The following is a 12,260-nucleotide window of genomic DNA, read 5'->3' on the forward strand; positions in this document are numbered from 1 at the left end:
TGTTGAGGGGGATCTTTTTGAGAACTTAGACTTGGAATTTAGGAGAGAGAAAGATTATTTGTTCTTCGAGTTAGAACTCATCTCAAATCTTGTAACCATATTAAAATTTTTATGAACGAATGTATAAAATTTAAGATGATTACTTGAATTGTTATTAAGATTTCATGTAGGGTGTGGTTGTAGGATTTCCTGCAACTACACTCGGTGAGTGTTTCACTTCCCGTTTATTATCGGAGGAGCAGTTCGGAATCACTCACAACACTCTTTTCCCTTTCTTATTGACAAAAGCATCAGTTTTGAATCGTCGCTGAACTTAGTGTTGGTTGGTAACTTGGTACTCTCTGATCTAGTTTCCTTGAAACTCTCGGAGTCATTTTGCATCCATTGTATTTGTTTAAAAAATTTTGGGGCCGGTTTCTGACAGGGAGGATTGGAGAGATTAGAGAAAATTATGGTAAGAATGAGGGGTTGGGAATGAAGAAGAAGAGAGAGATGGTCAGAGAATAAGAAGATAAGATTCAATAATTCATGTGTCCGTACAAGGAAGAGATAACATCTACTGATTCTGTCTTCCCATTAAAATGGGATGCATCTCTAACTTCTTCCATTTTCCGAAGGCTAACCTAAACTGAAAAGTTAACAGCCTTAATTCACCATATCCTCTCTTTTGTTGGGGCTAAATATGCACTGTTTTTGACCATGTGACGTATAGTCTTGCACATTCACCTAATTCGTTTCTCTGCACGCTAAATAGCCTCCTTTCCCGCTTTATTTATATTTAGTTTAGTCTTCTTTGCACTTGTGTCCATGTAGCAGAGTTCGTCGACTAGCTCTTCCTAAACATGGGGTGCGTTTTTGCAGTCAATAGAGATCCAAAAATCTTGCCAATATCGCTCTCGGTGCAATTAAATGAGAACTTTGTTAAATTATTTGGAACTTGGGATTTTGATCAAGGCAATCATAAAAAATAAAGGGCCCAAGCAGGTTGGGACCGGTGACCTCTTGATCCGCAGTCAAAAATTCTACCCCTGAGCTATGGACCCCTACTTGGCCGTTTTCACAAATTTATCTAATTTACTGCTTAATACCTCGATTAGGCCAGGGAGTAAAAGGAGAATAACAAGGCGCAAAGTTTCTGAAAACCGGGGAGGTCCAACTCTCTCCTTCACTTTCGAAAGTGTGCCTACTCCGAGGAATAAAGATCACAAAATTGGTTAAAAAAACCAAAATCAATTAATTCTGGATGAAAAAGACATCTAGGTTTTGATATTGTTTAAATGGACAAAAATGTTAAAATAGCCAGGATGTAAACAGTTTCATCCTACCCATTTTTAAATACCTTTTCTTATTTTTAATTTACATCAGGATGTATCCAGTTTCATCCTCACTATTTTTTAAGTTTAAGCCATGATGAATCCAGTTACATCTTCGCTATTTTTTTAGTGTCCATTTTACCTATATTAATTTTTTTTAGTCGTCCATTTTAACCATGTTTTAAAAATATTTGGACAAATGACCCATTTTCTGAAATATGTTTGATTATGCCGAATAATGAAATATATATATTTTACAGTAAGCTAATCAAGAAGCAGTATTCATAGGTCACATACAAAGGAGTATGTCTTTGGAATAACTAAAGATATACTCCGTTTATGCAATGAAGTCATCTACTAACTACAAAGGAGCAAATGTCTTTATCTGTGTATTAATTTTTAGTTCTTGTATGTTCGGTTAGCAGTTAGCAGATAACTTCATAGCATAACGTCCACAGGAGAGAGGCGTTCAATCATCTAGCTCGCTCTCATTTGTCTAATCTTTGTCAATTACGTTGCAACCAACCCGGATTTAAACAGGTACCTCTAGTCTAGCATTATTGATAGAAAATTGGGTAAAATAGATTGTCAGCTGAAAACCATAAATATGCGTGGGACTCATTAATAAATACTGAAAGTAACAAACTTAGAATTATTAATACTGCCTACATGAACGATGCATCCTGACCACAATTTCTAAAAAATAGTGCGTGAACCTTACTCAAGATTGGGAGATGATACACGCACCCCGTTAACATCCTGCAATGAATCCGGATTGACAATCCCACATTTCTGGAAGCGTTCTTAACATTTGGATAGCGTATGTGGGGCCGGTTGTATTTTTTTTCTAGAAAAATTAACTTCATTAAGACGGAAAAGAATTACAAATGTTCAGTGAGAAAGTTTGGCTAAAGACCGAAGCACACCATTGATCCTAGAAGTTCTACAGTATTTGGCTGCCACATCTGCCAACTGTGTGAAACTTCTTATCCCTCCGTATCTATTATATAGGCGGAATATGACATTTTCTTTGTACCATTAGATAGACGGAGTGACAATTTCAAGATGGTTTTTATCCATTTTATCCCTATTTATGTTGCTTGGTTATCCTCACATTTAAGTTTATGTTTCTAACATAGGAAATATAATAAGGGATAAAACAGGAAAAGCCATGGATATTTATGAAATAAAAAAAGAATTCTTAATCTAAGCAATTTGGTCCTTTACCTATACATGTGGTACTGAGGGAGTATTTAGAAATTCAAATATGATGGAACTAAAGGAATCCATAAATGACTTACAGTCATCTAAAGTAGAATTGTTAAACCAACTTAATTGATTATTATTTAAATTCAAACAATCTAAAACTAATTTTGCATCACTGATAATGCACACATCGATCTTTCCTTGCTCCTTTTCCCACAATACTACTTCTGATTCAGCTTCTTCCGCATTTCTAATTAGACGTAAGATGATCTTGCACCCGAAGTAGTTCCCTGCAACATTATTTATGATCAATCCAATACCAGTTTTAGGCGGGATTTTCTCTCGGGAGATAAATTGGTAAACATATCATTTCCGCAAATTAAAGATTGTTACATTTATTTGATCTGGCTCCACCATGAAAGACTTGAAAAGTGTTTTTAGACTTATCAGTCAACACACGGCAGGGTAGGTTCCAAATTCCTGTCATATCATTGTTTTTGCACTTATAAATGTGGAAGCCTCCTTCTGAATGCATATTCCAACTTGAAAACATTTCAAAGATGCGAATGAGTTCTTTCAGTATTTTTGTCTTTCTTCTCTTCTCAGCTGCTTTTAGCATACAAGAAGTAACAGCTCAACAAAGAAACTCTACCATAAGTTTAAACTCTACCCTTTCCCCCAACACCTCTTGGTTATCAAGTTCCGGCAGATTTGCTTTCGGTTTTTACCAGGAAGGCGATGGGTTTTCCGTTGGAATCTGGCTAACCACAAATCCTGAGAAGACGGTGATTTGGGCAGCAAACCGCGATAATCCAAAAGTTTCAAGCAATGTTGGATTAATCTTTACTAGTGGAGGACTCATCTTGACGCCTGCCCAAGGCGAAAACATAACCATCTCTCTCCATAACAAACTAGCTTCATCAGCCTCCATGCAAGATTCAGGAAATTTCGTTATCTATGATTCCGACTCAAAGATCATTTGGCAGAGTTTTGAATCCCCAACTAACACACTTCTCCCAGGCCAACGTTTCTTGCCTGGGATGGAGATGTATTCTAGCGCATCAGAAGCTGATCATTCAAATGGAAGATTTCTGCTTATAATGCAACTAGATGGTTATCTAGTTCAATACCCAGCATTAGCGCCTTATACAATAACATTTGGTTACTGGGATTCGGGACCAGGAAGCGCAGGAGCTAATGCAACCCTGATACTAGACAACGACGGGAAGCTGTACTTGCATAATTCCACCAGTATTGCCAAGACTTTAAGTGAAAGCAAAGGAAATGGGATGACGTACCGTCTGACGGTAGACGTTGATGGTTTTTTCAGGCTGTATTCGCACCCATTTACCAGAAATGAAAACTAGATAATCGTGTGGGCACCAGATAAATATGATAACTGCGGGCCAAAGGGCTTATGCGGCATCAACGGCTACTGCACGCTCATGGATCAGAAGGCTTCTTGTCTTTGTCTTCCTGGTTTCCGTTTCGTAGATCAGGTTCAACCAACTCTTGGGTGCCAGAGAGAGGTCAGCATCAACATCCAAAATTGCAGAAGCAAGAAAGAAGTATTTGTGTACAATATGTCCACATTGGAGAAAACATATTGGACAGAAGCGGAAGTCAATACTTATTCTGTTGCGACATCCGCAAACAAAGATGAATGCAGTGAGGCTTGCCGAGTGGATTGCAACTACGAAGCTGCAATATTTGACGATCCTCAATGCATGAAACAAAAAATGCCTTTGAGATTCGAAAGAAGAGCTCTTGACGCCTCCGCAAAGACAGCTTTCATCAAGGTAGCAAACAGTGAGGTTACTGTCGCAACAACAACAGTCCCAAGCAAGGACAGAAAAAAAGATGTTCTTATTCGCATACTAATAGCAATTGTTTGTCTGGTTACTTTCGCGATCGCCATCTTAGGAATTTTCAGTTTTCTTCTTCACAAACGTGATCAAGCTTCGACGTACAACACGATCCCGGAGCAACCAAGTAGTACTGGATTGGGCATGCAGATGCCTCTAAAATCATTTACTTACGAGGAACTCGAAAAGGCAACGGATAATTTCACAGAAACTTGGTTCAACTGCTCGGGTACTGCCACGAGGGAAGTAACAGGCTTCTCGTATATGAGTACATGGTGAATGGCTCCCTTGCAGAGTTCTTATTTAAATGGGAAGAACGTCCATCTTGGAATGTCAGAGTGGAAATCGCTCTCAGTGTTGCCAGAGGTATTCTCTATTTGCATGAAGAATGTGAAAACCAGATCATTCACTGTGATATAAAGCCTCAGAACATACTCATGGATCAGAATAATTCCCCCAAGATTGCGGACTTCGGACTGGCTAAACTACTAAAGCAATACCAGAGGAGAACGTTCACTGCAATGAGAGGAACTAGAGGGTACGTTGCGCCCGAGTGGTACCGAACTTTCCTATCACGGTTAAGGCAGACGTTTACAGTTTTGGGATTGTGTTGATGGAGATCATTTGCTGTCGGAGAGCCTTGAACATGGAGCTTGCAGAAGATGAAATTGTTCTCGTGGATTGGGTTTATCAGTGTTTATATGGTGGGAAACTGGATAAATTGGTGACTGATGAAGATGAAGTGGACATGAGAAAGTTTGAGAGGATGGTGATTGTGTCTTTATGGAGCATCCAAGACGAACCATCTCTACGTCCTTCCATGAAGAATGCTGTCTTGATGTTGGAAGGGACTATAGATATTCCAAATCCTCCTAATCCAGATTCTTTTGCGAGTCCCGTTTGAGGTAGTCCTTGTGGTAATCCAGATTTTCCTGTTTGATATTGTATTGTAAAAAATAAATGAATCGAAATGAGTTCTTACATAGCAGGCAAGCGAGCAACAAGATGCGCCGTAAGCCCTTTCCTGTTTCCATTTTTTCATGCTACAAATTATGTGTTAAGGTGAGAATAGTGAAAATATTGTAATAGCGCGTTTGGATACACATCCAGAAATAGCTTTTTGACTTCTAGAAATTAAAAAGCAAAAAGTGAGTTTGGGTGTAAAATTTCAAAACGACTTCTAGAAACTGAAAAGTCGATTTTTTGTGAAGCAAAATATTTGGACTTCTGACTTCTACTTCTCCAGAAACAGAATTGTATCCAAGCACGTTATAAGTGCGTGATAATGTTGCATGTCGTTGTCGACCACCAATGTCGCAGCGGTATTTTTGTCAAACAAAAAAAAAGAAGTGAAATACTGCCCCTAAAAAGTGAAGAAATGAAAAGAAAAAGAGAGGGTCCAACCGGTGACCTCTTGATATGTAGTCAAATGCTCTACCACCGAGCTATGGACCCGTTGTTTGTCAAATGACCTATATTAAATTAGTTCACTGAATACTTTCTCAACGCATTTAGTTCAAAGACTTTTATCCAAATCCAAATCAAGATTAGGACCAGATTGTCCTTGCTAAAAGGTATAAGTAGTTACAAGTTTAGTGCCTTGCCTTGCCATAACCAATTTAATTTAAGAAATCCTATCCAAATCTAGATTAAATTGATACTCAAATAATATTTAGTGAGATGATACCGATAATTATTGACTCATGAGTCAAATACTACGCCTTCTATTTCTGGAAAAGATATATTATCGTTTATTTAATTTTTACAAAATTAGAGGGAGTATCAATTATTATTTATTTTGAAAATCAGAATTCACTAAAAAGTTTAAGAAAATAGAAGTTAAGATAGGCGGCATTTATTTGTTTAATTCTATTCCAGTAATGAAATAACATTTTGTTTCAGTTTCAGGTCAAAATAATAATTTTATGAATACTTGAATGATAATTGATCTAGAATTTCGTGATGTATGAAAATTGAAAACTATATTAAATATTCAATGATTAGAGTTACAAAAGATGAAATATGAAATGTGAAGTATTCAATTTGGTAGACAAGAAGAATATTACCTCTCTTTTTTTTGGGTATTTACAAAAACAGTCACATTTTGCTATTCCGGTTCACAAAATGATCCCACTATTACAAACTATTAGCAAATTGGTCACTCGGCATGTAACTGCGGAGTTATGTCACTTGCCAGACGTTTGTCGGGATGTCAACTTACCTAAATACCGCTAAACCGTGGCATTGGCACATGTGTGGTCGAGTGGGATCGATTAAACCAATCTCGAAAAAATGTGGTACGTTGGATCAAAACAAAATAAAACCCTTGCACAAATACGATTGTGCTGCCATTTCCTACCTCATTTCTTGCCGCCTTTGTTCCATAGCTTCTTCTCTGAAGAAATTGAGAAGATGATGGCCATTCCATGAAGCAGTTACAGATCGATCTGTTTCTTCACATATTTCTTCAATATCTTTACCTCTTCATATCGATCTACTAGAGTTGTGAAGCGAAATACGAGTTTACAGAGTTCTGTGAATCGTCAGTTATCGAACTGTGAAGATAATAAGTGTTAATTTTCGCCATCAAGATGTTTACAAACATCACCAGGTAAATCCCCTCCTCGTTATACTGCTTTTGTAGATTATCAACTCGATTCAGAAACCCTAATTTTCTGAATTTTAATTTTTTACTGATAAACCCTAAATTTCTGAAATTGGGGATTTGGGATTTTGTTCACAAAATCCGTGTTAGGGTTTGATTAATATGTTAGTAAATGGTAATCATTGTCAGTTCAATTTTGTGCAGGAAGTATGTGAAGTACCCAACTAGGAAATTAAGGTTAGAATGGTTTTGGACAAATAAGGTTCAGTATTTTTTTGATAATGTGGATATTAATTCTGGTGGGTTGAAGGCATTTTTTGATAAAGTTCATGCTTCTTTTAAGTTAGCACCAAATAAGAAGGTTGAAGTGATTTGGATTGGTAATGATAAACCAGAATATATGGTTAATGATTCACATTGGTGTGAGATGTGGGACAAGGCTGTTGAGGAGGAAGGGTATGTAAATTTGTGGTGCAATGTCAGTGACAGGATTGTGCCTCCTGGTGATGGATGCGCTGAATCTTCTGGGATATCAAACAAGAGGGACTCAACATCATCCAAGGTTACAAGCAGTTCAGTAACATACATTAACTATGCTTCTTCACCAGTCAGACTTGATCCAGAGATGTTTTCCACACCTAAGAAGAAGTTAACATGCTTTACATCACCACATCAGGTCATTAGGAGTCCAAGGATAATTAAGAGATCTGTTGATGCAGTTACTGGATGTAAAGGCAGTATCAAGAGTTAATTTGAGAATGTGGATGAGTATGTGAACGTTTATGATGATGATTATGCGAATGAGAATGTTGTTTTAAGTGCTGAAACACTCCAAGCTGAAAGGGAGTATGAGAAAATTCAACTAACTAATGATGCTGAAGATGTTTGTCATCCCAATGATGATCCTAGTAGTCCAGTTTCTGATACTGATGAAATGGGCCTTGGTGTTTACTGTGACTTTGTCAACAATTACTTTAAGGACCACAACTGGGTTGACTCTGTACATCCAAAACAATACATGGAAGCAGTCAATGAAGTACAAGCAAGTGGTGTGGAGCAGGGAGGTGAGTAGGAGGATCCTAAAGGAAAAGCAATTATTCCTTATGATGTTGAGGGTAATGAGGAGTACAATAGTGGTGAGGACAGTTCAAGCTCTGAAGGTAATTGTCTAACTTATTGGGTTTTATTTTGGTATTTTTTTATTTTAATCATGGCATTAGTCTGTTTTGCTTCCATATGAAAGAACTTGCAAAACCTATGAGATACAAGCTTATTTGTACCCTTGGAATGATGTATGGACAGCTAGTTATGGGTACTATGTACAAAAGAAGAAATGTGAGTGCAAATTAGGAAGATGGTAAGTTGGTGCCAACTGCTCAAGACTTGACCGATGAGATGCAGAAATGTTGTGGAGCATTCAGGGTTAATGGAGCTATTTTTGATAAGTTATATGAAGTGACTTCAAAGACCAATGTTATATTTCAAGTTGATGTGGTTGAGAAGACTTGTTCCTGTTTTCAATGGCAACTTAGAGGCTTTGTATGTCAACATGCAGTGTGTGTGCTCATGGACATGAGAATCAATTGGGCAGAGTGATATTTCTAACCTACTACACTTATTATTGCACTGGTTTAATGCATCTGTTTTAGTTGTTGTGCATTTATTTTTGGGTTGTTAGTTGTAATGGTTACCTATTTCTCACTTATTATTGCTCTGGTTATTTATGCAGTTATTGCAGCAAGTACTATCATGTGGAATCTTACAAGGCAATTTATGCACCTGAAATGGGGTTATTGATCGGAAGAGAAGAGTGGCCTGAGGTATGATGTTTCTTTTTTAACTTTTCACATTTTGTCCTTTTTCCCTTTGTCCTTTAATGTCTTTTGATGTCATTTAACAATATTATTGTAGGGAATCTTCTGCTTTTTGGAAAACAATATTTTAAGTTTAGGGTTTTCATTTTGTTTCATATATACTTTACTTATAGATACTTATCTTTATCTTCCTTCTCATTTCATTTTGCAGCCATTGGTAGAAATCAACCCACCCATAGATATGAGGAAACCAGGGAGGCCTTGCAAGAAAAGGAAGAGAGTACGTGATGAACCTCACAGTGAGAAGGTGGTCAGAACTTGTAAGAGATGCAAGATGTTTGGTCACAACAGGAGGACATGTGCTGGTGCACCAGTTGGATCCAATCCAAAAACAAAAAGACAGAGAAATATGATGGAAGGAGAAAGTCACAAGACTACTTACCCAGATCCTGCAGAGCTTAGTACCAGTAGAAGGGCAAGTAAGAGGGAAGAGCAAAAGGATTTGCATCATCTTCTCATCCTAGCACTGGATCATCTTATCGCCAACAACTGCATCATCTTCTTAGCCTACCACTGCATCTTATGGATCTAGAGGTTGAAGGGGTTCAAGAGGTGGGAGAGGATCTAGGGGAGGTAGGTCTGGTGGTAGATCTGTACAGCAGACATTGAGCCAGACCATTAGTGGTGCTGTTGAGTTGTCTCAGACGCTTTCTCAAACATTTACAGTCCCTAAACCAAAGACAAAGAAGGTCACCTTCTCTGCTACTCAATGATGTTGTGTTGGGTTTAGCTCAGTTTAACTACCTTTATTTTTTTGCTTGTTTCAATGGATGTCACTGCATCTGTTTGCAGTAACTTAACTTAAGCATACTTATATTAATTATTAATGGGTAATATATGTAATTAAATTAATTTTCTGTCTTTATTGATTGTTCATGGGTCATTGCCACTGATTACATTTTACATACTCAGATTGCCCATTTGCTTGCATAGTTTTGCCATTTTCAGGGTTGTAGCTTTGGTTTCATGGAAAAGAGCATCAGAAAGCCATTGAAACTCCAAACAGTTGGTACATTTGAGGTAAGATATTCCAGAGTTATGTTCACTATTACATATTTTTAATGTTATTGTGCCCTTACATTTCTTCTTTTTATAGGGTTGATTAGCCCATGGACAGTTGATTTTTGTATGGCTTTTGTCACCACAAGCAAAGCAGAAAAGTGGAGATGGAAGATGAATTTGCATTGCTTTTCCAAGTGTTGTAGCATCTGCCAACCACTCAAAGTATGGGCATATGGAGCAGCTGAAGAACTTCTCACCAGGATGATCATCAGTTTGGGCTTTCAACATCTTCCTCAAACCATTGCAAGATACCATTTTGCATCTAGAATAGATCCATGGACAGTCTATTGCCTCATGCATACATGATGAGTGCCTAATATTGTATATATTTATCCCTTTTTGTTGGCATTTAACTCATCTTTTGTGCAGTAATTCTACATTTTATCCCATATTCTGTATTTTCATTGTTTTCAAGAATAAATATTTTTCTTACTTAATTTTGCATTTTTAGGTAATAAATAAAGTCTGGATGACTTGCGGAGCGGAAAAGAGCTGAAGAGTGGTGAAAAGCCGGGAAGAAATTACGCAAGGAAGCCGCAAAGAATGGTGCGCACAAGACCAAAAAGCTAGGAATGGGCTCAAGAAGGAAGAATTGTTCTTAAAGAAGATATGGGCTTGGCATACCCAAGGCCCAAAACCCTTACCCAAACCCATTTTCTATATCCATACCCGCCTCCATTCTCAGCCGTTAGATTGGATCCATCTCATCATCCAATGGTCGCTTCTTCATCGTGCATCAAAATCTGAAGTCCCTGCAAAACACCATAGTGCCTAAATTCCAAGCCTTCAGATTAGATCACATTTAGATCCTACGGTCGCTCCTTTGCCTGCGCATCAAAACTAGATACTCCCGATCTACACTACAGTACCTAACATCATCTAACACCGTTGACTTCGTTGTGTTTCAAAATCCAACGGTCGCAGCGATTCATCTCTCATCTCACCGTTAGATCTACCAACCATCTTCGCATCCCGCAGCTCAGATTCGCCAACATCGAATCTTGATATCCCGCTCAATACCCGAGTACCCAATACCTATACCCTAACCCAAACACACCCTAAACCTAAAACTATCGGTTTCTCCTTCTTCTCCCCCTTTCTTCTCCTCTGCAACTCCACGACCACCACCTGCTCCGCCACCAACTCCTTCTCAACCATCATGCAACCACCACACCATCATCACAACCACCTATATTACCTAAACCACCTAATACCCCTCTCTCTAGCCCTCTATTTCACTGATTTCTCACCATTCTTTTCTCTGAAACCCTAGGTGAGAAATCAGTCAAATAGGTGAGTCTAGAGTAGTAATTGAAGCATGGGAATGGAACAGAGGACCAAGGAGAAGAATGGGTCGAAGAAAAACTCGTCAAATCACATCAATTTGGGTAAGAATTTACCAAACCCTAGTTCTGTCAATTTGGGGGTTTTTACATAAATCCTAATTAGGTTGAGATAGAGCATGGAGAAGATAAAGTGGGTGATATATGGTAGGTATTTGAACCTAACTGTGATTTTCTGTCACATTAGGTAGAACCCTAATGTCTACTGTTTTGGGAATTTTTGGGTGAAAAGGGTGTAAACCCTAATTATGTAATTGGGTATAAAAAGGGGACTGTGGTGTGTGTAATGGATCATCTCTGGACTAGCCAGTGTATCCCCATGAGGGCTGGACTAGCCAGTTCCTCTTGGGTAGATTTTTCTTCCCTGTTTTGGTATTTGTAGATTTAGTTTTAATTTTCAATTTTAATTCCAAATTCAGTTTTAGTTTATCATGTTTTGCTATCTATGTTTTGCTATCTATGTTTTTCCATGTTCTGAGTATTGTTCAGTTGCTCCATTTGATGTAATGTTCTGTACTATTCCTGTTATGTATGTTCTGAATCCTAAATGCTAGGACTAGATGAAATCTTGAACCAGCTGAGATAGTCTTCATCATGTGCAGCTCATGTTCAGTGTTGCTAAGCCCTTAGACTAGTTGTGCTTTAATCAGACAATTAGCACTTTGGTAATTTTCTTAGCTGTGAGTAGAATATCCCTTAGGTTAATGGTGGATTCAACATCCTAGTGTTCTTTCATCACTCTTGTTTACTGTATTGTGTGAATGTTAGGCTAAAGCCTTTAGAGCATTGTGTTGATTGAGCATTGGGGAGAAACTAGTGCTCACTATACATTTCTCACACATAAAACAATAGTTTTTGATGTTGTTGATCTTGTACTTTATACTTGAAGTCTCCCCTGAACTGCTGCTGCAATATTCTTCCATCTTTCCACCATCCATTCTAAACATGTTAGTATATGAGGATTTTGAATGATAATGAATGAGTGTTAGTTC

The 12,260-nt window shown here is 37.9% G+C and overlaps 1 pseudogene; it reads left to right on the top strand.

Annotated features, from left to right (window-relative positions):
• The first annotated feature begins 2,756 nt into the window (after positions 1-2,756).
• LOC113306447 lies at positions 2,757-5,367 on the top strand (annotated as a pseudogene).
• The last annotated feature ends 6,893 nt before the right edge of the window (positions 5,368-12,260 follow it).

Source organism: Papaver somniferum, chromosome 8 (assembly GCF_003573695.1).
Source record: "Papaver somniferum cultivar HN1 chromosome 8, ASM357369v1, whole genome shotgun sequence".
NCBI classification, from domain to species: Eukaryota; Viridiplantae; Streptophyta; class Magnoliopsida; order Ranunculales; family Papaveraceae; genus Papaver; species Papaver somniferum.